This window comes from Cavia porcellus, unplaced genomic scaffold (genome assembly GCF_034190915.1).
Source record: "Cavia porcellus strain 051 isolate PalLab524CR breed Dunkin Hartley unplaced genomic scaffold, mCavPor4.1 scaffold_30, whole genome shotgun sequence".
Classification (NCBI taxonomy): domain Eukaryota; kingdom Metazoa; phylum Chordata; class Mammalia; order Rodentia; family Caviidae; genus Cavia; species Cavia porcellus.
The window spans coordinates 19623-43868 of NW_026947513.1; positions in this window are offsets into that span (position 1 = coordinate 19623).

Here is a 24246-nt window from a genome sequence, read left to right on the forward strand (position 1 = left end):
CATTACATTCACTAGTAGGAGCGAGAAAAACATCACGGGGTGGTGCGCATTGTATGGGTGTGTGTTACATTAGATTCACTAGTAGGAGTGAGAAAAACATCACGGGGTGGTGCGCATTGTATGGGTGTGTGTTACATTCGATTCACTAGTAGGAGTGAGAAAAATATCACGGGGTAGTGCGCATTGTATGGGTGTGTGTTACATTACATTCACTAGTAGGAGTGAGAAAAACATCACGTGGTGGTGCGCATTGTATGGGTGTGTGTTACATTAGATTCACTAGTAGGAGTGAGAAAAACATCATGGGGTGGTGCGCATTGTATGGGTGTGTGTTACATTACATTCACTAGTAGGAGTGAGAAAAACATCACGGGGTGGTGCGCATTGTATGGGTGTTTGTTACATTAGATTCACTAGTAGGAGTGAGAAAATCATCACGGGGTGGTGCGCATTGTATGGGTGTGTGTTACACTACATTCACTACTAGGAGTGAGAAAAACATCACGGGGTGGTGCGCATTGTATGGGTGTGTGTTACATTAAATTCACTAGTAGGAGTGAGAAAAACATTACGGGGTGGTGCGCATTGTATGGGTGTGTGTTACATTACATTCACTAGTAGGAGGGAGAAAAACATCACGGGGTGGTGCGCATTTTATGGGTGTTTGTTACATTAGATTCACTAGTAGGAGTGAGAAAATCATCACGGGGTGGTGCGCATTGTATGGGTGTGTGTTACATTACATTCACTAGTAGGAGTGAGAAAAACATCACGGGGTGGTGCGCATTGTATGGGTGTGTGTTACATTAGATTCACTAGTAGGAGTGAGAAAAACATTACGGGGTGGTGCGCATTGTATGGGTGTGTGTTACATTACATTCACTAGTAGGAGTGAGAAAAACATCACGGGGTGGTGCGCATTGTATGGGTGTGTGTTACATTACATTCACTAGTAGGAGTGAGAAAAACATCACGGGGTGGTGCGCATTGTATGGGTGTTTGTTACATTACATTCACTAGTAGGAGTGAGAAAAACATCACGGGATGGTGCGCATTGTATGGGTGTTTGTTACATTAGATTCACTAGTAGTAGTGAGAAAATCATCACGGGGTGGTGCGCATTGTATGGGTGTGTGTTACACTACATTCACTAGTAGGAGTGAGAAAAACATCACGGGGTGGTGCGCATTGTATGGGTGTGTGTTACCTTAGATTCACTAGTAAGAGTGAGAAAAACATTACGGGGTGGTGCGCATTGTATGGGTGTGTGTTACATTACATTCACTAGTAGGAGTGAGAAAAACATCACGGGGTGGTGCGCATTGTATGGGTGTTTGTTACATTAGATTCACTAGTAGGTGTGAGAAAATCATCACGGGGTGGTGCGCATTGTATGGGTGTGTGTTACATTAGATTCACTAGTAGGAGTGAGAAAAACATCACGGGGTGGTGCGCATTGTATGGGTGTGTGTTACATTACATTCACTAATAGGAGTGAGAAAAACATCACGGTGTGGTGCGCATTGTATGGGTGTGTGTTACATTACATTCACTAGTAGGAGTGAGAAAAACATCACGGGGTGGTGCGCATTGTATGGGTGTGTGTTACATTACATTCACTAGTAGGAGTGAGAAAAACATCACGGGGTGGTGCGCATTGTATGGGTGTGTGTTACATTACATTCACTAGTAGGAGTGAGAAAAACATCACGGGGTGGTGCGCATTGTATGCGTGTGTGTTACATTACATTCACTAGTCGGAGTGAGAAAAACATCCCGGGGTGGTGCGCATTGTATGGGTGTCTGTTACATTACATTCACTAGTAGGAGTGAGAAAAACATCACTGGTGGTGCGCATTGTATGGGTGTTTGTTACATTGGATTCACTAGTAGGAGTGAGAAAATCATCACGGGGTGGTGCGCATTGTATGGGTGTGTGTTACATTACATTCACTAGTAGGAGTGAGAAAAACATCACTGGCTGTTGCGCATTGTATGGCTGTGTGTTACATTACATTCACTAGTAGGAGTGAGAAAAACATCACGTGGGGGTGCGCATTGTATGGGTGTGTGTTACATTACATTCACTAGTAGGAGTGAGAAAAACATCACGGGGTGGTGCGCATTGTATGGGTGTGTGTTACATTACATTCACTAGTAAGAGTGAGAAAAACATCACGGGGTGGTGCGCATTGTATGGGTGTGTGTTACATTACATTCACTAATAGGAGTGAGAAAAACATCACGGTGTGGTGCGCATTGTATGGGTGTGTGTTACATTCGATTCACTAGTAGGAGTGAGAAAAATATCACGGGGTAGTGCGCATTGTATGGGTGTGTGTTACATTACATTCACTAGTAGGAGTGAGAAAAACATCACGTGGTGGTGCGCATTGTATGGGTGTGTGTTACATTAGATTCACTAGTAGGAGTGAGAAAAACATCATGGGGTGGTGCGCATTGTATGGGTGTGTGTTACATTACATTCACTAGTAGGAGTGAGAAAAACATCACGGGGTGGTGCGCATTGTATGGGTGTTTGTTACATTAGATTCACTAGTAGGAGTGAAAAAATCATCACGGGGTGGTGCGCATTGTATGGGTGTGTGTTACACTACATTCACTAGTAGGAGTGAGAAAAACATCACGGGGTGGTGCGCATTGTATGGGTGTGTGTTACATTAAATTCACTAGTAGGAGTGAGAAAAACATCACGGGGTGGTGCGCATTGTATGGGTGTGTGTTACATTACATTCACTAGTAGGAGTGAGAAAAACATCACGGGGTGGTGCGCATTGTATGGCTGTTTGTTACATTAGATTCACTAGTAGGAGTGAGAAAATCATCACGCGGTGGTGCGCATTGTATGGGTGTGTGTTACATTACATTCACTAGTAGGAGCGAGAAAAACATCACGGGGTGGTGCGCATTGTATGGGTGTGTGTAACATTAGATTCACTAGTAGGAGTGAGAAAAACATCACGGGGTGGTGCGCATTGTATGAGTGTGTGTTACATTAGATTCACTAGTAGGAGTGAGAAAAACATCACGGGGTGGTGCGCATTGTATGGGTGTGTGTTACATTACATTCACTAGTAGGAGTGAGAAAAACATCACTGGCTGGTGCGCATTGTATGGCTGTGTGTTACATTACATTCACTAGTAGGAGTGAGAAAAACATCACGGGGTGGTGCGCATTGTATGGGTGTTTGTTACATTAGATTCACTAGTAGGAGTGAGAAAATCATCACGGGGTGGTGCGCATTGTATGGGTGTGTGTTACATTAGATTCACTAGTAGGAGTGAGAAAAACATCACGGGGTGGTGCGCATTGTATGGGTGTGTGTTACATTACATTCACTAGTAGGAGTGAGAAAATCATCACGGGGTGGTGCGCATTGTATGGGTGTGTGTTACATTAGATTCACTAGTAGGAGTGAGAAAAACATCACGGGGTGGTGCGCATTGTATGGGTGTGTGTTACATTACATTCACTAGTAGGAGTGAGAAAAACATCACGGGGTGGTGCGCATTGTATGGGTGTTTGTTACATTAGATTCACTAGTAGGAGTGAGAAAATCATCACGGGGTGGTGCGCATTGTATGGGTGTGTGTTACATTACATTCACTAGTAGGAGCGAGAAAAACATCACGGGGTGGTGCGCATTGTATGGGTGTGTGTTACATTAGATTCACTAGTAGGAGTGAGAAAAACATCACGGGGTGGTGCGCATTGTATGGGTGTGTGTTACATTCGATTCACTAGTAGGAGTGAGAAAAATATCACGGGGTAGTGCGCATTGTATGGGTGTGTGTTACATTACATTCACTAGTAGGAGTGAGAAAAACATCACGTGGTGGTGCGCATTGTATGGGTGTGTGTTACATTAGATTCACTAGTAGGAGTGAGAAAAACATCATGGGGTGGTGCGCATTGTATGGGTGTGTGTTACATTACATTCACTAGTAGGAGTGAGAAAAACATCACGGGGTGGTGCGCATTGTATGGGTGTTTGTTACATTAGATTCACTAGTAGGAGTGAGAAAATCATCACGGGGTGGTGCGCATTGTATGGGTGTGTGTTACACTACATTCACTAGTAGGAGTGAGAAAAACATCACGGGGTGGTGCGCATTGTATGGGTGTGTGTTACATTAAATTCACTAGTAGGAGTGAGAAAAACATTACGGGGTGGTGCGCATTGTATGGGTGTGTGTTACATTACATTCACTAGTAGGAGTGAGAAAAACATCACGGGGTGGTGCGCATTTTATGGGTGTTTGTTACATTAGATTCACTAGTAGGAGTGAGAAAATCATCACGGGGTGGTGTGCATTGTATGGGTGTGTGTTACATTACATTCACTAGTAGGAGTGAGAAAAACATCACGGGGTGGTGCGCATTGTATGGGTGTGTGTTACATTAGATTCACTAGTAGGAGTGAGAAAAACATTACGGGGTGGTGCGCATTGTATGGGTGTGTGTTACATTACATTCACTAGTAGGAGTGAGAAAAACATCACGGGGTGGTGCGCATTGTATGGGTGTGTGTTACATTACATTCACTAGTAGGAGTGAGAAAAACATCACGGGGTGGTGCGCATTGTATGGGTGTTTGTTACATTACATTCACTAGTAGGAGTGAGAAAAACATCACGGGATGGTGCGCATTGTATGGGTGTTTGTTACATTAGATTCACTAGTAGTAGTGAGAAAATCATCACGGGGTGGTGCGCATTGTATGGGTGTGTGTTACACTACATTCACTAGTAGGAGTGAGAAAAACATCACGGGGTGGTGCGCATTGTCTGGGTGTGTGTTACTTTAGATTCACTAGTAAGAGTGAGAAAAACATTACGGGGTGGTGCACATTGTATGGGTGTGTGTTACATTACATTCACTAGTAGGAGTGAGAAAAACATCACGGGGTGGTGCGCATTGTATGGGTGTTTGTTACATTAGATTCACTAGTAGGAGTGAGAAAATCATCACGGGGTGGTGCGCATTGTATGGGTGTGTGTTACATTACATTCACTAGTAGGAGTGAGAAAAACATCACGGGGTGGTGCGCATTGTATGGGTGTGTGTTACATTAGATTCACTAGTAGGAGTGAGAAAAACATTACGGGGTGGTGCGCATTGTATGGGTGTGTGTTACATTACATTCACTAGTAGAAGTGAGAAAAACATCACGGGGTGGTGCGCATTGTATGGGTGTGTGTTACATTACATTCACTAGTAGGAGTGAGAAAAACATCACGGGGTGGTGCGCATTGTATGGGTGTTTGTTACATTACATTCACTAGTAGGAGTGAGAAAAACCTCACGGGGTGGTGCGCATTGTATGGGTGTTTGTTACATTAGATTCACTAGTAGGTGTGAGAAAATCATCACGGGGTGGTGCGCATTGTATGGGTGTGTGTTACATTAGATTCACTAGTAGGAGTGAGAAAAACATCACGGGGTGGTGCGCATTGTATGGGTGTGTGTTACATTACATTCACTAATAGGAGTGAGAAAAACATCACGGTGTGGTGCGCATTGTATGGGTGTGTGTTACATTACATTCACTAGTAGGAGTGAGAAAAACATCACGGGGTGGTGCGCATTGTATGGGTGTGTGTTACATTACATTCACTAGTAGGAGTGAGAAAAACATCACGGGGTGGTGCGCATTGTATGGGTGTGTGTTACATTACATTCACTAGTAGGAGTGAGAAAAACATCACGGGGTGGTGCGCATTGTATGCGTGTGTGTTACATTACATTCACTAGTCGGAGTGAGAAAAACATCCCGGGGTGGTGCGCATTGTATGGGTGTCTGTTACATTACATTCACTAGTAGGAGTGAGAAAAACATCACTGGTGGTGCGCATTGTATGGGTGTTTGTTACATTGGATTCACTAGTAGGAGTGAGAAAATCATCACGGGGTGGTGCGCTTGTATGGGTGTGTGTTACATTACATTCACTAGTAGGAGTGAGAAAAACATCACTGGCTGTTGCGCATTGTATGGCTGTGTGTTACATTACATTCACTAGTAGGAGTGAGAAAAACATCACGTGGGGGTGCGCATTGGATGGGTGTGTGTTACATTACATTCACTAGTAGGAGTGAGAAAAACATCACGGGGTGGTGCGCATTGTATGGGTGTGTGTTACATTACATTCACTAGTAAGAGTGAGAAAAACATCACGGGGTGGTGCGCATTGTATGGGTGTGTGTTACATTACATTCACTAATAGGAGTGAGAAAAACATCACGGTGTGGTGCGCATTGTATGGGTGTGTGTTACATTACATTCACTAGTAGGAGTGAGAAAAACATCACGGGGTGGTGCGCATTGTATGGGTGTGTGTTACATTACATTCACTAGTAGGAGTGAGAAAAACATCACGGGGTGGTGCACATTGTATGGGTGTGTGTTACATTACATTCACTAGTAGGAGTGAGAAAAACATCACGGGGTGGTGCGCATTTTATGCGTGTGTGTTACATTACATTCACTAGTAGGAGTGAGAAAAACATCCCGGGGTGGTGCGCATTGTATGGGTGTGTGTTACATTACATTCACTAGTAGGAGTGAGAAAAACATCACGGGGTGGTGCGCATTTTATGGGTGTGTGTTACATTACATTCACTAGTAGGAGTGAGAAAAACATCACGGGGTGGTGCGCATTGTATGGGTGTGTGTTACATTACATTCACTAGTAGGAGTGAGAAAAACATCTCGGGGTGGTGCGCATTGTATGGGTGTTTGTTACATTAGATTCACTAGTAGGAGTGAGAAAATCATCACGCGGTGGTTAGCATTGTATGGGTGTGTGTTACATTACATTCACTAGTAGGAGTGAGAAAAACATCACGTGGTGGTGCGCATTGTATGAGTGTGTGTTACATTAGATTCACTAGTAGGAGGGAGAAAAACATCATGGGGTGGTGCGCATTGTATGGGTGTGTGTTACATTAGATTCACTAGTAGGAGTGAGAAAAACATCACGGGGTGGTGCGCATTGTATGGGTGTGTGTTACATTACATTCACTAATAGGAGTGAGAAAAACATCACGGTGTGGTGCGCATTGTATGGGTGTGTGTTACATTACATTCACTAGTAGGAGTGAGAAAAACATCACGGGGTGGTGCGCATTGTATGGGTGTGTGTTACATTACATTCACTAGTAGGAGTGAGAAAAACATCACGGGGTGGTGCGCATTGTATGGGTGTGTGTTACATTACATTCACTAGTAGGAGTTAGAAAAACATCACGGGGTGGTGCGCATTGTATGCGTGTGTGTTACATTACATTCACTAGTCGGAGTGAGAAAAACATCCCGGGGTGGTGCGCATTGTATGGGTGTGTGTTACATTACATTCACTAGTAGGAGTGAGAAAAACATCACGGGGTGGTGCGCATTGTATGGGTGTGTGTTACATTACATTCACTAGTAGGAGTGAGAAAAACATCACGGGGTGGTGCACATTGTATGGGTGTGTGTTACATTACATTCACTAGTAGGAGTGAGAAAAACATCACGGGGTGGTGCGCATTTTATGCGTGTGTGTTACATTACATTCACTAGTAGGAGTGAGAAAAACATCCCGGGGTGGTGCGCATTGTATGGGTGTGTGTTACATTACATTCACTAGTAGGAGGGAGAAAAACATCACGGGGTGGTGCGCATTTTATGGGTGTGTGTTACATTACATTCACTAGTAGGAGTGAGAAAAACATCTCGGGGTGGTGCGCATTGTATGGGTGTGTGTTACATTACATTCACTAGTAGGAGTGAGAAAAACATCTCGGGGTGGTGCGCATTGTATGGGTGTTTGTTACATTAGATTCACTAGTAGGAGTGAGAAAATCATCACGCGGTGGTTAGCATTGTATGGGTGTGTGTTACATTACATTCACTAGTAGGAGTGAGAAAAACATCACGTGGTGGTGCGCATTGTATGAGTGTGTGTTACATTAGATTCACTAGTAGGAGGGAGAAAAACATCATGGGGTGGTGCGCATTGTATGGGTGTGTGTTACATTACATTCACTAGTAGGAGTGAGAAAAACATCACGGGGTGGTGCGCATTGTATGGGTGTTTGTTACATTAGATTCACTAGTAGGAGTGAGAAAATCATCACGGGGTGGTGCGGATTGTATGGGTGTGTGTTACACTACATTCACTAGTAGGAGTGAGAAAAACATCACGGGGTGGTGCGCATTGTATGGGTGTGTGTTACATTAGATTCACTAGTAGGAGTGAGAAAAACATTACGGGGTGGTGCGCATTGTATGGGTGTGTGTTACATTACATTCACTAGTAGGAGTGAGAAAAACATCACGGGGTGGTGCGCATTGTATGGGTGTTTGTTACATTAGATTCACTAGTAGGAGTGAGAAAATCATCACGGGGTGGTGCGCATTGTATGGGTGTGTGTTACATTACATTCACTAGTAGGAGTGAGAAAAACATCACGGGGTGGTGCGCATTGTATGGGTGTTTGTTACATTGGATTCACTAGTAGGAGTGAGAAAATCATCACGGGGTGATGCGCATTGTATGGGTGTGTGTTACATTACATTCACTAGTAGGAGTGAGAAACACATCACGGGGTGGTGCGCATTGTATGGCTGTGTGTTACATTACATTCACTAGTAGGAGTGAGAAAAACATCACGTGGGGGTGCGCATTGTATGGGTGTGTGTTACATTACATTCACTAGTAGGAGTGAGAAAAACATCACGTGGTGGTGCGCATTGTATGGGTGTGTGTTACATTAGATTCACTAGTAGGAGTGAGAAAAACATCATGGGGTGGTGCGCATTGTATGGGTGTGTGTTACATTACATTCACTAGTACGAGTGAGAAAAACATCACGGGGTGGTGCGCATTGTATGGGTGTTTGTTACATTAGATTCACTAGTAGGAGTGAGAAAATCATCACGGGGTGGTGCGCATTGTATGGGTGTGTGTTACATTAGATTCACTAGTAGGAGTGAGAAAAACATTACGGGGTGGTGCGCATTGTATGGGTGTGTGTTACATTACATTCACTAGTAGGAGTGACAAAAACATCACGTGGTGGTGCGCATTGTATGGGTGTTTGTTACATTAGATTCACTAGTAGGAGTGAGAAAATCATCACGGGGTGGTGCGCATTGTATGGGTGTGTGTTACATTACATTCACTAGTAGGTCAGAAAAACATCACGGGGTGGTTCGCATTGTATGGGTGTGTGTTACATTACATTCACTAGTAGGAGTGAGAAAAACATTACGGGGTGGTGCGCATTGTATGGGTGTGTGTTACATTACATTCACTAGTAGGAGTGAGAAAAACATCACGGGGTGGTGCGCATTGTATGGGTGTGTGTTACATTACATTCACTAGTAGGAGTGAGAAAAACATCACGGGGTGGTGTGCATTGTATGGGTGATTGTTACATTACATTCACTAGTAGGAGTGAGAAAAACATCACGGGGTGGTGCGCATTGTATGGGTGTTTGTTACATTAGATTCACTAGTAGGAGTGAGAAAATCATCACGGGGTGGTGCGCATTGTATGGGTGTGTGTTACATTAGATTCACTAGTAGGAGTGAGAAAAACATCACGGGGTGGTGCGCATTGTATGGGTGTGTGTTACATTACATTCACTAGTAGGAGTGAGAAAAACATCACGGGGTGGTGCGCATTGTATGGGTGTGTGTTACATTACATTCACTAGTAGGAGTGAGAAAAACATCACGGGGTGGTGCGCATTGTATGGGTGTGTGTTACATTACATTCACTAGTAGGAGTGAGAAAAACATCACGGGGTGGTGCGCATTGTATGGGTGTGTGTTACATTACATTCACTAGTAGGAGCGAGAAAAACATCACGGGGTGGTGCGCATTGTATGGGTGTGTGTTACATTAGATTCACTAGTAGGAGTGAGAAAAACATCACGGGGTGGTGCGCATTGTATGGGTGTGTGTTACATTAGATTCACTAGTAGGAGTGAGAAAAACATCACGGGGTGGTGCGCATTGTATGGGTGTGTATTACATTACATTCACTAGTAGGAGTGAGAAAAACATCACGTGGTGGTGCGCATTGAATAGGTGTGTGTTACATTAGATTCACTAGTAGGAGTGAGAAAAACATCATGGGGTGGTGCGCATTGTATCGGTGTGTGTTACATTACATTCACTAGTAGGAGTGAGAAAAACATCACGGGGTGGTGCGCATTGTATGGGTGTTTGTTACATTAGATTCACTAGTAGGAGTGAGAAAATCATCACGGGGTGGTGCGCATTGTATGGGTGTGTGTTACACTACATTCACTAGTAGGAGTGAGAAAAACATCACGGGGTGGTGCGCATTGTATGGGTGTTTGTTACATTAGATTCACTAGTAGGAGTGAGAAAATCATCACGGGGTGGTGCGCATTGTATGGGTGTGTGTTACATTAGATTCACTAGTAGGAGTGAGAAAAACATCACGGGGTGGTGCGCATTGTATGGGTGTGTGTTACATTACATTCACTAGTAGGAGTGAGAAAAACATCACGGGGTGGTGCGCATTGTATGCGTGTGTGTTACATTACATTCACTAGTCGGAGTGAGAAAAACATCCCGGGGTGGTGCGCATTGTATGGGTGTCTGTTACATTACATTCACTAGTAGGAGTGAGAAAAACATCACTGGTGGTGCGCATTGTATGGGTGTTTGTTACATTGGATTCACTAGTAGGAGTGAGAAAATCATCACGGGGTGGTGCGCTTGTATGGGTGTGTGTTACATTACATTCACTAGTAGGAGTGAGAAAAACATCACTGGCTGTTGCGCATTGTATGGCTGTGTGTTACATTACATTCACTAGTAGGAGTGAGAAAAACATCACGTGGGGGTGCGCATTGGATGGGTGTGTGTTACATTACATTCACTAGTAGGAGTGAGAAAAACATCACGGGGTGGTGCGCATTGTATGGGTGTGTGTTACATTACATTCACTAGTAAGAGTGAGAAAAACATCACGGGGTGGTGCGCATTGTATGGGTGTGTGTTACATTACATTCACTAATAGGAGTGAGAAAAACATCACGGTGTGGTGCGCATTGTATGGGTGTGTGTTACATTACATTCACTAGTAGGAGTGAGAAAAACATCACGGGGTGGTGCGCATTGTATGGGTGTGTGTTACATTACATTCACTAGTAGGAGTGAGAAAAACATCACGGGGTGGTGCACATTGTATGGGTGTGTGTTACATTACATTCACTAGTAGGAGTGAGAAAAACATCACGGGGTGGTGCGCATTTTATGCGTGTGTGTTACATTACATTCACTAGTAGGAGTGAGAAAAACATCCCGGGGTGGTGCGCATTGTATGGGTGTGTGTTACATTACATTCACTAGTAGGAGTGAGAAAAACATCACGGGGTGGTGCGCATTTTATGGGTGTGTGTTACATTACATTCACTAGTAGGAGTGAGAAAAACATCACGGGGTGGTGCGCATTGTATGGGTGTGTGTTACATTACATTCACTAGTAGGAGTGAGAAAAACATCTCGGGGTGGTGCGCATTGTATGGGTGTTTGTTACATTAGATTCACTAGTAGGAGTGAGAAAATCATCACGCGGTGGTTAGCATTGTATGGGTGTGTGTTACATTACATTCACTAGTAGGAGTGAGAAAAACATCACGTGGTGGTGCGCATTGTATGAGTGTGTGTTACATTAGATTCACTAGTAGGAGGGAGAAAAACATCATGGGGTGGTGCGCATTGTATGGGTGTGTGTTACATTAGATTCACTAGTAGGAGTGAGAAAAACATCACGGGGTGGTGCGCATTGTATGGGTGTGTGTTACATTACATTCACTAATAGGAGTGAGAAAAACATCACGGTGTGGTGCGCATTGTATGGGTGTGTGTTACATTACATTCACTAGTAGGAGTGAGAAAAACATCACGGGGTGGTGCGCATTGTATGGGTGTGTGTTACATTACATTCACTAGTAGGAGTGAGAAAAACATCACGGGGTGGTGCGCATTGTATGGGTGTGTGTTACATTACATTCACTAGTAGGAGTTAGAAAAACATCACGGGGTGGTGCGCATTGTATGCGTGTGTGTTACATTACATTCACTAGTCGGAGTGAGAAAAACATCCCGGGGTGGTGCGCATTGTATGGGTGTCTGTTACATTACATTCACTAGTAGGAGTGAGAAAAACATCACTGGTGGTGCGCATTGTATGGGTGTTTGTTACATTGGATTCACTAGTAGGAGTGAGAAAATCATCACGGGGTGGTGCGCTTGTATGGGTGTGTGTTACATTACATTCACTAGTAGGAGTGAGAAAAACATCACTGGCTGTTGCGCATTGTATGGCTGTGTGTTACATTACATTCACTAGTAGGAGTGAGAAAAACATCACGTGGGGGTGCGCATTGTATGGGTGTGTGTTACATTACATTCACTAGTAGGAGTGAGAAAAACATCACGGGGTGGTGCGCATTGTATGGGTGTGTGTTACATTACATTCACTAGTAAGAGTGAGAAAAACATCACGGGGTGGTGCGCATTGTATGGGTGTGTGTTACATTACATTCACTAATAGGAGTGAGAAAAACATCACGGTGTGGTGCGCATTGTATGGGTGTGTGTTACATTACATTCACTAGTAGGAGTGAGAAAAACATCACGGGGTGGTGCGCATTGTATGGGTGTGTGTTACATTACATTCACTAGTAGGAGTGAGAAAAACATCACGGGGTGGTGCACATTGTATGGGTGTGTGTTACATTACATTCACTAGTAGGAGTGAGAAAAACATCACGGGGTGGTGCGCATTTTATGCGTGTGTGTTACATTACATTCACTAGTAGGAGTGAGAAAAACATCCCGGGGTGGTGCGCATTGTATGGGTGTGTGTTACATTACATTCACTAGTAGGAGGGAGAAAAACATCACGGGGTGGTGCGCATTTTATGGGTGTGTGTTACATTACATTCACTAGTAGGAGTGAGAAAAACATCACGGGGTGGTGCGCATTGTATGGGTGTGTGTTACATTACATTCACTAGTAGGAGTGAGAAAAACATCTCGGGGTGGTGCGCATTGTATGGGTGTTTGTTACATTAGATTCACTAGTAGGAGTGAGAAAATCATCACGCGGTGGTTAGCATTGTATGGGTGTGTGTTACATTACATTCACTAGTAGGAGTGAGAAAAACATCACGTGGTGGTGCGCATTGTATGAGTGTGTGTTACATTAGATTCACTAGTAGGAGGGAGAAAAACATCATGGGGTGGTGCGCATTGTATGGGTGTGTGTTACATTACATTCACTAGTAGGAGTGAGAAAAACATCACGGGGTGGTGCGCATTGTATGGGTGTTTGTTACATTAGATTCACTAGTAGGAGTGAGAAAATCATCACGGGGTGGTGCGGATTGTATGGGTGTGTGTTACACTACATTCACTAGTAGGAGTGAGAAAAACATCACGGGGTGGTGCGCATTGTATGGGTGTGTGTTACATTAGATTCACTAGTAGGAGTGAGAAAAACATTACGGGGTGGTGCGCATTGTATGGGTGTGTGTTACATTACATTCACTAGTAGGAGTGAGAAAAACATCACGGGGTGGTGCGCATTGTATGGGTGTTTGTTACATTAGATTCACTAGTAGGAGTGAGAAAATCATCACGGGGTGGTGCGCATTGTATGGGTGTGTGTTACATTACATTCACTAGTAGGAGTGAGAAAAACATCACGGGGTGGTGCGCATTGTATGGGTGTTTGTTACATTGGATTCACTAGTAGGAGTGAGAAAATCATCACGGGGTGGTGCGCATTGTATGGGTGTGTGTTACATTACATTCACTAGTAGGAGTGAGAAAAACATTACGGGGTGGTGCGCATTGTATGGGTGTGTGTTACATTACATTCACTAGTAGGAGTGAGAAAAACATCACGGGGTGGTGCGCATTGTATGGGTGTGTGTTACATTACATTCACTAGTAGGAGTGAGAAAAACATCACGGGGTGGTGTGCATTGTATGGGTGATTGTTACATTACATTCACTAGTAGGAGTGAGAAAAACATCACGGGGTGGTGCGCATTGTATGGGTGTTTGTTACATTAGATTCACTAGTAGGAGTGAGAAAATCATCACGGGGTGGTGCGCATTGTATGGGTGTGTGTTACATTAGATTCACTAGTAGGAGTGAGAAAAACATCACGGGGTGGTGCGCATTGTATGGGTGTGTGTTACATTACATTCACTAGTAGGAGTGAGAAAAACATCACGGGGTGGTGCGCATTGTATGGGTGTGTGTTACATTACATTCACTAGTAGGAGTGAGAAAAACATCACGGGGTGGTGCGCATTGTATGGGTGTGTGTTACATTACATTCACTAGTAGGAGTGAGAAAAACATCACGGGGTGGTGCGCATTGTATGGGTGTGTGTTACATTACATTCACTAGTAGGAGCGAGAAAAACATCACGGGGTGGTGCGCATTGTATGGGTGTGTGTTACATTAGATTCACTAGTAGGAGTGAGAAAAACATCACGGGGTGGTGCGCATTGTATGGGTGTGTGTTACATTAGATTCACTAGTAGGAGTGAGAAAAACATCACGGGGTGGTGCGCATTGTATGGGTGTGTATTACATTACATTCACTAGTAGGAGTGAGAAAAACATCACGTGGTGGTGCGCATTGAATAGGGGTGTGTTACATTAGATTCACTAGTAGGAGTGAGAAAAACATCATGGGGTGGTGCGCATTGTATCGGTGTGTGTTACATTACATTCACTAGTAGGAGTGAGAAAAACATCACGGGGTGGTGCGCATTGTATGGGTGTTTGTTACATTAGATTCACTAGTAGGAGTGAGAAAATCATCACGGGGTGGTGCGCATTGTATGGGTGTGTGTTACACTACATTCACTAGTAGGAGTGAGAAAAACATCACGGGGTGGTGCGCATTGTATGGGTGTTTGTTACATTAGATTCACTAGTAGGAGTGAGAAAATCATCACGGGGTGGTGCGCATTGTATGGGTGTGTGTTACATTAGATTCACTAGTAGGAGTGAGAAAAACATCACGGGGTGGTGCGCATTGTATGGGTGTGTGTTACATTACATTCACTAGTAGGAGTGAGAAAAACATCACGGGGTGGTGCGCATTGTATGCGTGTGTGTTACATTACATTCACTAGTCGGAGTGAGAAAAACATCCCGGGGTGGTGCGCATTGTATGGGTGTCTGTTACATTACATTCACTAGTAGGAGTGAGAAAAACATCACTGGTGGTGCGCATTGTATGGGTGTTTGTTACATTGGATTCACTAGTAGGAGTGAGAAAATCATCACGGGGTGGTGCGCTTGTATGGGTGTGTGTTACATTACATTCACTAGTAGGAGTGAGAAAAACATCACTGGCTGTTGCGCATTGTATGGCTGTGTGTTACATTACATTCACTAGTAGGAGTGAGAAAAACATCACGTGGGGGTGCGCATTGGATGGGTGTGTGTTACATTACATTCACTAGTAGGAGTGAGAAAAACATCACGGGGTGGTGCGCATTGTATGGGTGTGTGTTACATTACATTCACTAGTAAGAGTGAGAAAAACATCACGGGGTGGTGCGCATTGTATGGGTGTGTGTTACATTACATTCACTAATAGGAGTGAGAAAAACATCACGGTGTGGTGCGCATTGTATGGGTGTGTGTTACATTACATTCACTAGTAGGAGTGAGAAAAACATCACGGGGTGGTGCGCATTGTATGGGTGTGTGTTACATTACATTCACTAGTAGGAGTGAGAAAAACATCACGGGGTGGTGCACATTGTATGGGTGTGTGTTACATTACATTCACTAGTAGGAGTGAGAAAAACATCACGGGGTGGTGCGCATTTTATGCGTGTGTGTTACATTACATTCACTAGTAGGAGTGAGAAAAACATCCCGGGGTGGTGCGCATTGTATGGGTGTGTGTTACATTACATTCACTAGTAGGAGTGAGAAAAACATCACGGGGTGGTGCGCATTTTATGGGTGTGTGTTACATTACATTCACTAGTAGGAGTGAGAAAAACATCACGGGGTGGTGCGCATTGTATGGGTGTGTGTTACATTACATTCACTAGTAGGAGTGAGAAAAATATCTCGGGGTGGTGCGCATTGTATGGGTGTTTGTTACATTAGATTCACTAGTAGGAGTGAGAAAATCATCACGCGGTGGTTAGCATTGTATGGGTGTGTGTTACATTACATTCACTAGTAGGAGTGAGAAAAACATCACGTGGTGGTGCGCATTGTATGAGTGTGTGTTACATTAGATTCACTAGTAGGAGGGAGAAAAACATCATGGGGTGGTGCGCATTGTATGGGTGTGTGTTACATTAGATTCACTAGTAGGAGTGAGAAAAACATCACGGGGTGGTGCGCATTGTATGGGTGTGTGTTACATTACATTCACTAATAGGAGTGAGAAAAACATCACGGTGTGGTGCGCATTGTATGGGTGTGTGTTACATTACATTCACTAGTAGGAGTGAGAAAAACATCACGGGGTGGTGCGCATTGTATGGGTGTGTGTTACATTACATTCACTAGTAGGAGTGAGAAAAACATCACGGGGTGGTGCGCATTGTATGGGTGTGTGTTACATTACATTCACTAGTAGGAGTTAGAAAAACATCACGGGGTGGTGCGCATTGTATGCGTGTGTGTTACATTACATTCACTAGTCGGAGTGAGAAAAACATCCCGGGGTGGTGCGCATTGTATGGGTGTCTGTTACATTACATTCACTAGTAGGAGTGAGAAAAACATCACTGGTGGTGCGCATTGTATGGGTGTTTGTTACATTGGATTCACTAGTAGGAGTGAGAAAATCATCACGGGGTGGTGCGCTTGTATGGGTGTGTGTTACATTACATTCACTAGTAGGAGTGAGAAAAACATCACTGGCTGTTGCGCATTGTATGGCTGTGTGTTACATTACATTCACTAGTAGGAGTGAGAAAAACATCACGTGGGGGTGCGCATTGTATGGGTGTGTGTTACATTACATTCACTAGTAGGAGTGAGAAAAACATCACGGGGTGGTGCGCATTGTATGGGTGTGTGTTACATTACATTCACTAGTAAGAGTGAGAAAAACATCACGGGGTGGTGCGCATTGTATGGGTGTGTGTTACATTACATTCACTAATAGGAGTGAGAAAAACATCACGGTGTGGTGCGCATTGTATGGGTGTGTGTTACATTACATTCACTAGTAGGAGTGAGAAAAACATCACGGGGTGGTGCGCATTGTATGGGTGTGTGTTACATTACATTCACTAGTAGGAGTGAGAAAAACATCACGGGGTGGTGCACATTGTATGGGTGTGTGTTACATTACATTCACTAGTAGGAGTGAGAAAAACATCACGGGGTGGTGCGCATTTTATGCGTGTGTGTTACATTACATTCACTAGTAGGAGTGAGAAAAACATCCCGGGGTGGTGCGCATTGTATGGGTGTGTGTTACATTACATTCACTAGTAGGAGGGAGAAAAACATCACGGGGTGGTGCGCATTTTATGGGTGTGTGTTACATTACATTCACTAGTAGGAGTGAGAAAAACATCACGGGGTGGTGCGCATTGTATGGGTGTGTGTTACATTACATTCACTAGTAGGAGTGAGAAAAACATCTCGGGGTGGTGCGCATTGTATGGGTGTTTGTTACATTAGATTCACTAGTAGGAGTGAGAAAATCATCACGCGGTGGTTAGCATTGTATGGGTGTGTGTTACATTACATTCACTAGTAGGAGTGAGAAAAACATCACGTGGTGGTGCGCATTGTATGAGTGTGTGTTACATTAGATTCACTAGTAGGAGGGAGAAAAACATCATGGGGTGGTGCGCATTGTATGGGTGTGTGTTACATTACATTCACTAGTAGGAGTGAGAAAAACATCACGGGGTGGTGCGCATTGTATGGGTGTTTGTTACATTAGATTCACTAGTAGGAGTGAGAAAATCATCACGGGGTGGTGCGGATTGTATGGGTGTGTGTTACACTACATTCACTAGTAGGAGTGAGAAAAACATCACGGGGTGGTGCGCATTGTATGGGTGTGTGTTACATTAGATTCACTAGTAGGAGTGAGAAAAACATTACGGGGTGGTGCGCATTGTATGGGTGTGTGTTACATTACATTCACTAGTAGGAGTGAGAAAAACATCACGGGGTGGTGCGCATTGTATGGGTGTTTGTTACATTAGATTCACTAGTAGGAGTGAGAAAATCATCACGGGGTGGTGCGCATTGTATGGGTGTGTGTTACATTACATTCACTAGTAGGAGTGAGAAAAACATCACGGGGTGGTGCGCATTGTATGGGTGTTTGTTACATTGGATTCACTAGTAGGAGTGAGAAAATCATCACGGGGTGGTGCGCATTGTATGGGTGTGTGTTACATTACATTCACTAGTAGGAGTGAGAAACACATCACGGGGTGGTGCGCATTGTATGGCTGTGTGTTACATTACATTCACTAGTAGGAGTGAGAAAAACATCACGTGGGGGTGCGCATTGTATGGGTGTGTGTTACATTACATTCACTAGTAGGAGTGAGAAAAACATCACGTGGTGGTGCGCATTGTATGGGTGTGTGTTACATTAGATTCACTAGTAGGAGTGAGAAAAACATCATGGGGTGGTGCGCATTGTATGGGTGTGTGTTACATTACATTCACTAGTACGAGTGAGAAAAACATCACGGGGTGGTGCGCATTGTATGGGTGTTTGTTACATTAGATTCACTAGTAGGAGTGAGAAAATCATCACGGGGTGGTGCGCATTGTATGGGTGTGTGTTACATTAGATTCACTAGTAGGAGTGAGAAAAACATTACGGGGTGGTGCGCATTGTATGGGTGTGTGTTACATTACATTCACTAGTAGGAGTGACAAAAACATCACGTGGTGGTGCGCATTGTATGGGTGTTTGTTACATTAGATTCACTAGTAGGAGTGAGAAAATCATCACGGGGTGGTGCGCATTGTATGGGTGTGTGTTACATTACATTCACTAGTAGGTCAGAAAAACATCACGGGGTGGTTCGCATTGTATGGGTGTGTGTTACATTACATTCACTAGTAGGAGTGAGAAAAACATTACGGGGTGGTGCGCATTGTATGGGTGTGTGTTACATTACATTCACTAGTAGGAGTGAGAAAAACATCACGGGGTGGTGCGCATTGTATGGGTGTGTGTTACATTACATTCACTAGTAGGAGTGAGAGAAACATCACGGGGTGGTGTGCATTGTATGGGTGATTGTTACATTACATTCACTAGTAGGAGTGAGAAAAACATCACGGGGTGGTGCGCATTGTATGGGTGTTTGTTACATTAGATTCACTAGTAGGAGTGAGAAAATCATCACGGGGTGGTGCGCATTGTATGGGTGTGTGTTACATTAGATTCACTAGTAGGAGTGAGAAAAACATCACGGGGTGGTGCGCATTGTATGGGTGTGTGTTACATTACATTCACTAGTAGGAGTGAGAAAAACATCACGGGGTGGTGCGCATTGTATGGGTGTGTGTTACATTACATTCACTAGTAGGAGTGAGAAAAACATCACGGGGTGGTGCGCATTGTATGGGTGTGTGTTACATTACATTCACTAGTAGGAGTGAGAAAAACATCACGGGGTGGTGCGCATTGTATGGGTGTGTGTTACATTACATTCACTAGTAGGAGCGAGAAAAACATCACGGGGTGGTGCGCATTGTATGGGTGTGTGTTACATTAGATTCACTAGTAGGAGTGAGAAAAACATCACGGGGTGGTGCGCATTGTATGGGTGTGTGTTACATTAGATTCACTAGTAGGAGTGAGAAAAACATCACGGGGTGGTGCGCATTGTATGGGTGTGTATTACATTACATTCACTAGTAGGAGTGAGAAAAACATCACGTGGTGGTGCGCATTGAATAGGTGTGTGTTACATTAGATTCACTAGTAGGAGTGAGAAAAACATCATGGGGTGGTGCGCATTGTATCGGTGTGTGTTACATTACATTCACTAGTAGGAGTGAGAAAAACATCACGGGGTGGTGCGCATTGTATGGGTGTTTGTTACATTAGATTCACTAGTAGGAGTGAGAAAATCATCACGGGGTGGTGCGCATTGTATGGGTGTGTGTTACACTACATTCACTAGTAGGAGTGAGAAAAACATCACGGGGTGGTGCGCATTGTATGGGTGTTTGTTACATTAGATTCACTAGTAGGAGTGAGAAAATCATCACGGGGTGGTGCGCATTGTATGGGTGTGTGTTACATTAGATTCACTAGTAGGAGTGAGAAAAACATCACGGGGTGGTGCGCATTGTATGGGTGTGTGTTACATTACATTCACTAATAGGAGTGAGAAAAACATCACGGTGTGGTGCGCATTGTATGGGTGTGTGTTACATTACATTCACTAGTAGGAGTGAGAAAAACATCACGGGGTGGTGCGCATTGTATGGCTGTTTGTTACATTAGATTCACTAGTAGGAGTGAGAAAATCATCATGCGGTGGTGCACATTGTATGGGTGTGTGTTACATTACATTCACTAGTAGGAGCGAGAAAAACATCACGGGGTGGTGCGCATTGTATGGGTGTGTGTAACATTAGATTCACTAGTAGGAGTGAGAAAAACATCACGGGGTGGTGCGCATTGTATGAGTGTGTGTTACATTAGATTCACTAGTAGGAGTGAGAAAAACATCACGAGGTGGTGCGCATTGTATGGGTGTGTGTTACATTACATTCACTAGTAGGAGTGAGAAAAACATCACTGGCTGGTGCGCATTGTATGGCTGTGTGTTACATTACATTCACTAGTAGGAGTGAGAAAAACATCACGTGGGGGTGCGCATTGTATGGGTGTCTGTTACATTACATTCACTAGTAGGAGTGAGAAAAACATCACGGGGTGGTGCGCATTGTATGGGTGTGTGTTACATTACATTCACTAGTAAGAGTGAGAAAAACATCACGGGGTGGTGCGCATTGTATGGGTGTGTGTTACATTACATTCACTAGTAGGAGTGAGAAAAACATCACGGGGTGGTGCGCATTGTATGGGTGTGTGTTACATTACATTCACTAGTAGGAGTGAGAAAAACATCACGGGGTGGTGCGCATTGTATGCGTGTGTGTTACATTACATTCACTAGTAGGAGTGAGAAAAACATCCCGGGGTGGTGCGCATTGCATGGGTGTGTGTTACATTACATTCACTAGTAGGAGTGAGAAAAACATCACGGGGTGGTGCGCATTTTATGGGTGTGTGTTACATTACATTCACTAGTAGGAGTGAGAAAAACATCACGGGGTGGTGCGCATTGTATGGGTGTGTGTTACATTACATTCACTAGTAGGAGTGAGAAAAACATCACGGGGTGGTGCGCATTGTATGGCTGTTTGTTACATTAAATTCACTAGTAGGAGTGAGAAAATCATCACGCGGTGGTGAGCATTGTATGGGTGTGTGTTACATTACATTCACTAGTAGGAGCGAGAAAAACATCACGGGGTGGTGCGCATTGTATGGGTGTGTGTTACATTAGATTCACTAGTAGGAGTGAGAAAAACATCACGGGGCGGTGCGCATTGTATGGGTGTGTGTTACATTAGATTCACTAGTAGGAGTGAGAAAAACATCACGGGGTGGTGCGCATTGTATGGGTGTGTGTTACATTACATTCACTAGTAGGAGTGAGAGAAACATCACGTGGTGGTGCGCATTGTATGGGTGTGTGTTACATTAGATTCACTAGTAGGAGTGAGAAAAACATCATGGGGTGGTGCGCATTGTATGGGTGTGTGTTACATTAGATTCACTAGTAGGAGTGAGAAAAACATCACGGGGTGGTGCGCATTGTATGGGTGTGTGTTACATTAGATTCACTAGTAGGAGTGAGAAAAACATTACGGGGTGGTGCGCATTGTATGGGTGTGTGTTACATTACATTCACTAGTAGGAGTGAGAAAAACATCACGGGGTGGTGCGCATTGTATGGGTGTGTGTTACATTACATTCACTAGTAGGAGTGGGAAAAACATCACGGGGTGGTGTGCATTGTATGGGTGTTTGTTACATTACATTCACTAGTAGGAGTGAGAAAAACATCACGGGGTGGTGCGCATTGTATGGGTGTTTGTTACATTAGATTCACTAGTAGGAGTGAGAAAATCATCACGGGGTGGTGCGCATTGTATGGGTGTGTGTTACATTAGATTCACTAGTAGGAGTGAGAAAAACATCACGGGGTTGTGCGCATTGTATGGGTGTGTGTTACATTACATTCACTAGTAGGAGTGAGAAAAACATCACGGTGTGGTGCGCATTGTATGGGTGTGTGTTACATTACATTCACTAGTAGGAGTGAGAAAAACATCACGGGGTGGTGCGCATTGTATGGGTGTGTGTTACATTACATTCACTAGTAGGAGTGAGAAAAACATCACGGGGTGGTGCGCATTGTATGGGTGTGTGTTACATTACATTCACTATTAGGAGTGAGAAAAACATCACGGGGTGGTGCGCATTGTATGCGTGTGTGTTACATTACATTCACTAGTAGGAGTGAGAAAAACATCCCGGGGTGGTGCGCATTGTATGGGTGTGTGTTACATTACATTCACTAGTAGGAGTGAGAAAAACATCACGGGTTTGTGCGCATTGTATGGGTGTGTGTTACATTACATTCACTAGTAGGAGTGAGAAAAACATCACGGGGTGGTGCGCATTGTATGGGTGTGTGTTACATTACATTCACTAGTAGGAGTGAGAAAAACATCACGGGGTGGTGCGCATTGTATGCGTGTGTGTTACATTACATTCACTAGTAGGAATGAGAAAAACATCCCGGGTTGGTGCGCATTGTATGGGTGTGTGTTACATTACATTCACTAGTAGGAGTGAGAAAAACATCACGGGGTGGTGCGCATTGTATGGGTGTGTGTTACATTACATTCACTAGTAGGAGTGAGAAAAACATCACGGGGTGGTGCGCATTGTATGGGTGTGTGTTACATTACATTCACTAGTAGGAGTGAGAAAAACATCACGGGGTGGTTCGCATTGTATGGGTGTTTGTTACATTAGATTCACTAGTAGGAGTGAGAAAATCATCACGGGGTGGTGCGCATTGTATGGGTGTGTGTTACATTACATTCACTAGTAGGAGTGAGAAAAACATCACGGGGTGGTGCGCATTGTATGGGTGTGTGTTACATTACATTCACTAGTAGGAGTGAGAAAAACATCACGGGGTGGTGCGCATTGTATGGGTGTGTGTTACATTAGATTCACTAGTAGGAGTGAGAAAAACATCACGGGGTGGTGCGCATTGTATTCGTGTGTGTTACATTACATTCACTAGTAGGAGTGAGAAAAACATCACGGGGTGGTGCGCATTGTATGGGTGTTTGTTACACTGGATTCACTAGTAGGAGTGAGAAAATCATCACGGGGTGGTGCGCATTGTATGGGTGTGTGTTACATTACATTCACTAGTAGGAGTGAGAAAAACATCACTGGCTGGTGCGCATTGTATGGCTGTGTGTTACATTACATTCACTAGTAGGAGTGAGAAAAACATCACGTGGGGGTGCGCATTGTATTGGTGTGTGTTACATTACATTCACTAGTAGGAGTGAGAAAAACATCACGGGGTGGTGCGCATTGTATGGGTGTGTGTTACATTACATTCACTAGTAAGAGTGAGAAAAACATCACGGGGTGGTGCGCATTGTATGGGTGTGTGTTACATTACATTCACTAGTAGGAGTGAGAAAAACATCACGGGGTGGTGCGCATTGTATGGGTGTGTGTTACATTACATTCACTAGTAGGAGTGAAAAAAACATCACGGGGTGGTGCGCATTGTATGCGTGTGTGTTACATTACATTCACTAGTAGGAGTGAGAAAAACATCCCGGGGTGGTGCGCATTGTATGGGTGTGTGTTACATTACATTCACTAGTAGGAGTGAGAAAAACATCACGGGGTGGTGCGCATTTTATGGGTGTGTGTTACATTACATTCACTAGTAGGAGTGAGAAAAACATCACGGGGTGGTGCGCATTGTATGGGTGTGTGTTACATTACATTCACTAGTAGGAGTGAGAAAAACATCACGGGGTGGTGCGCATTGTATGGCTGTTTGTTACATTAGA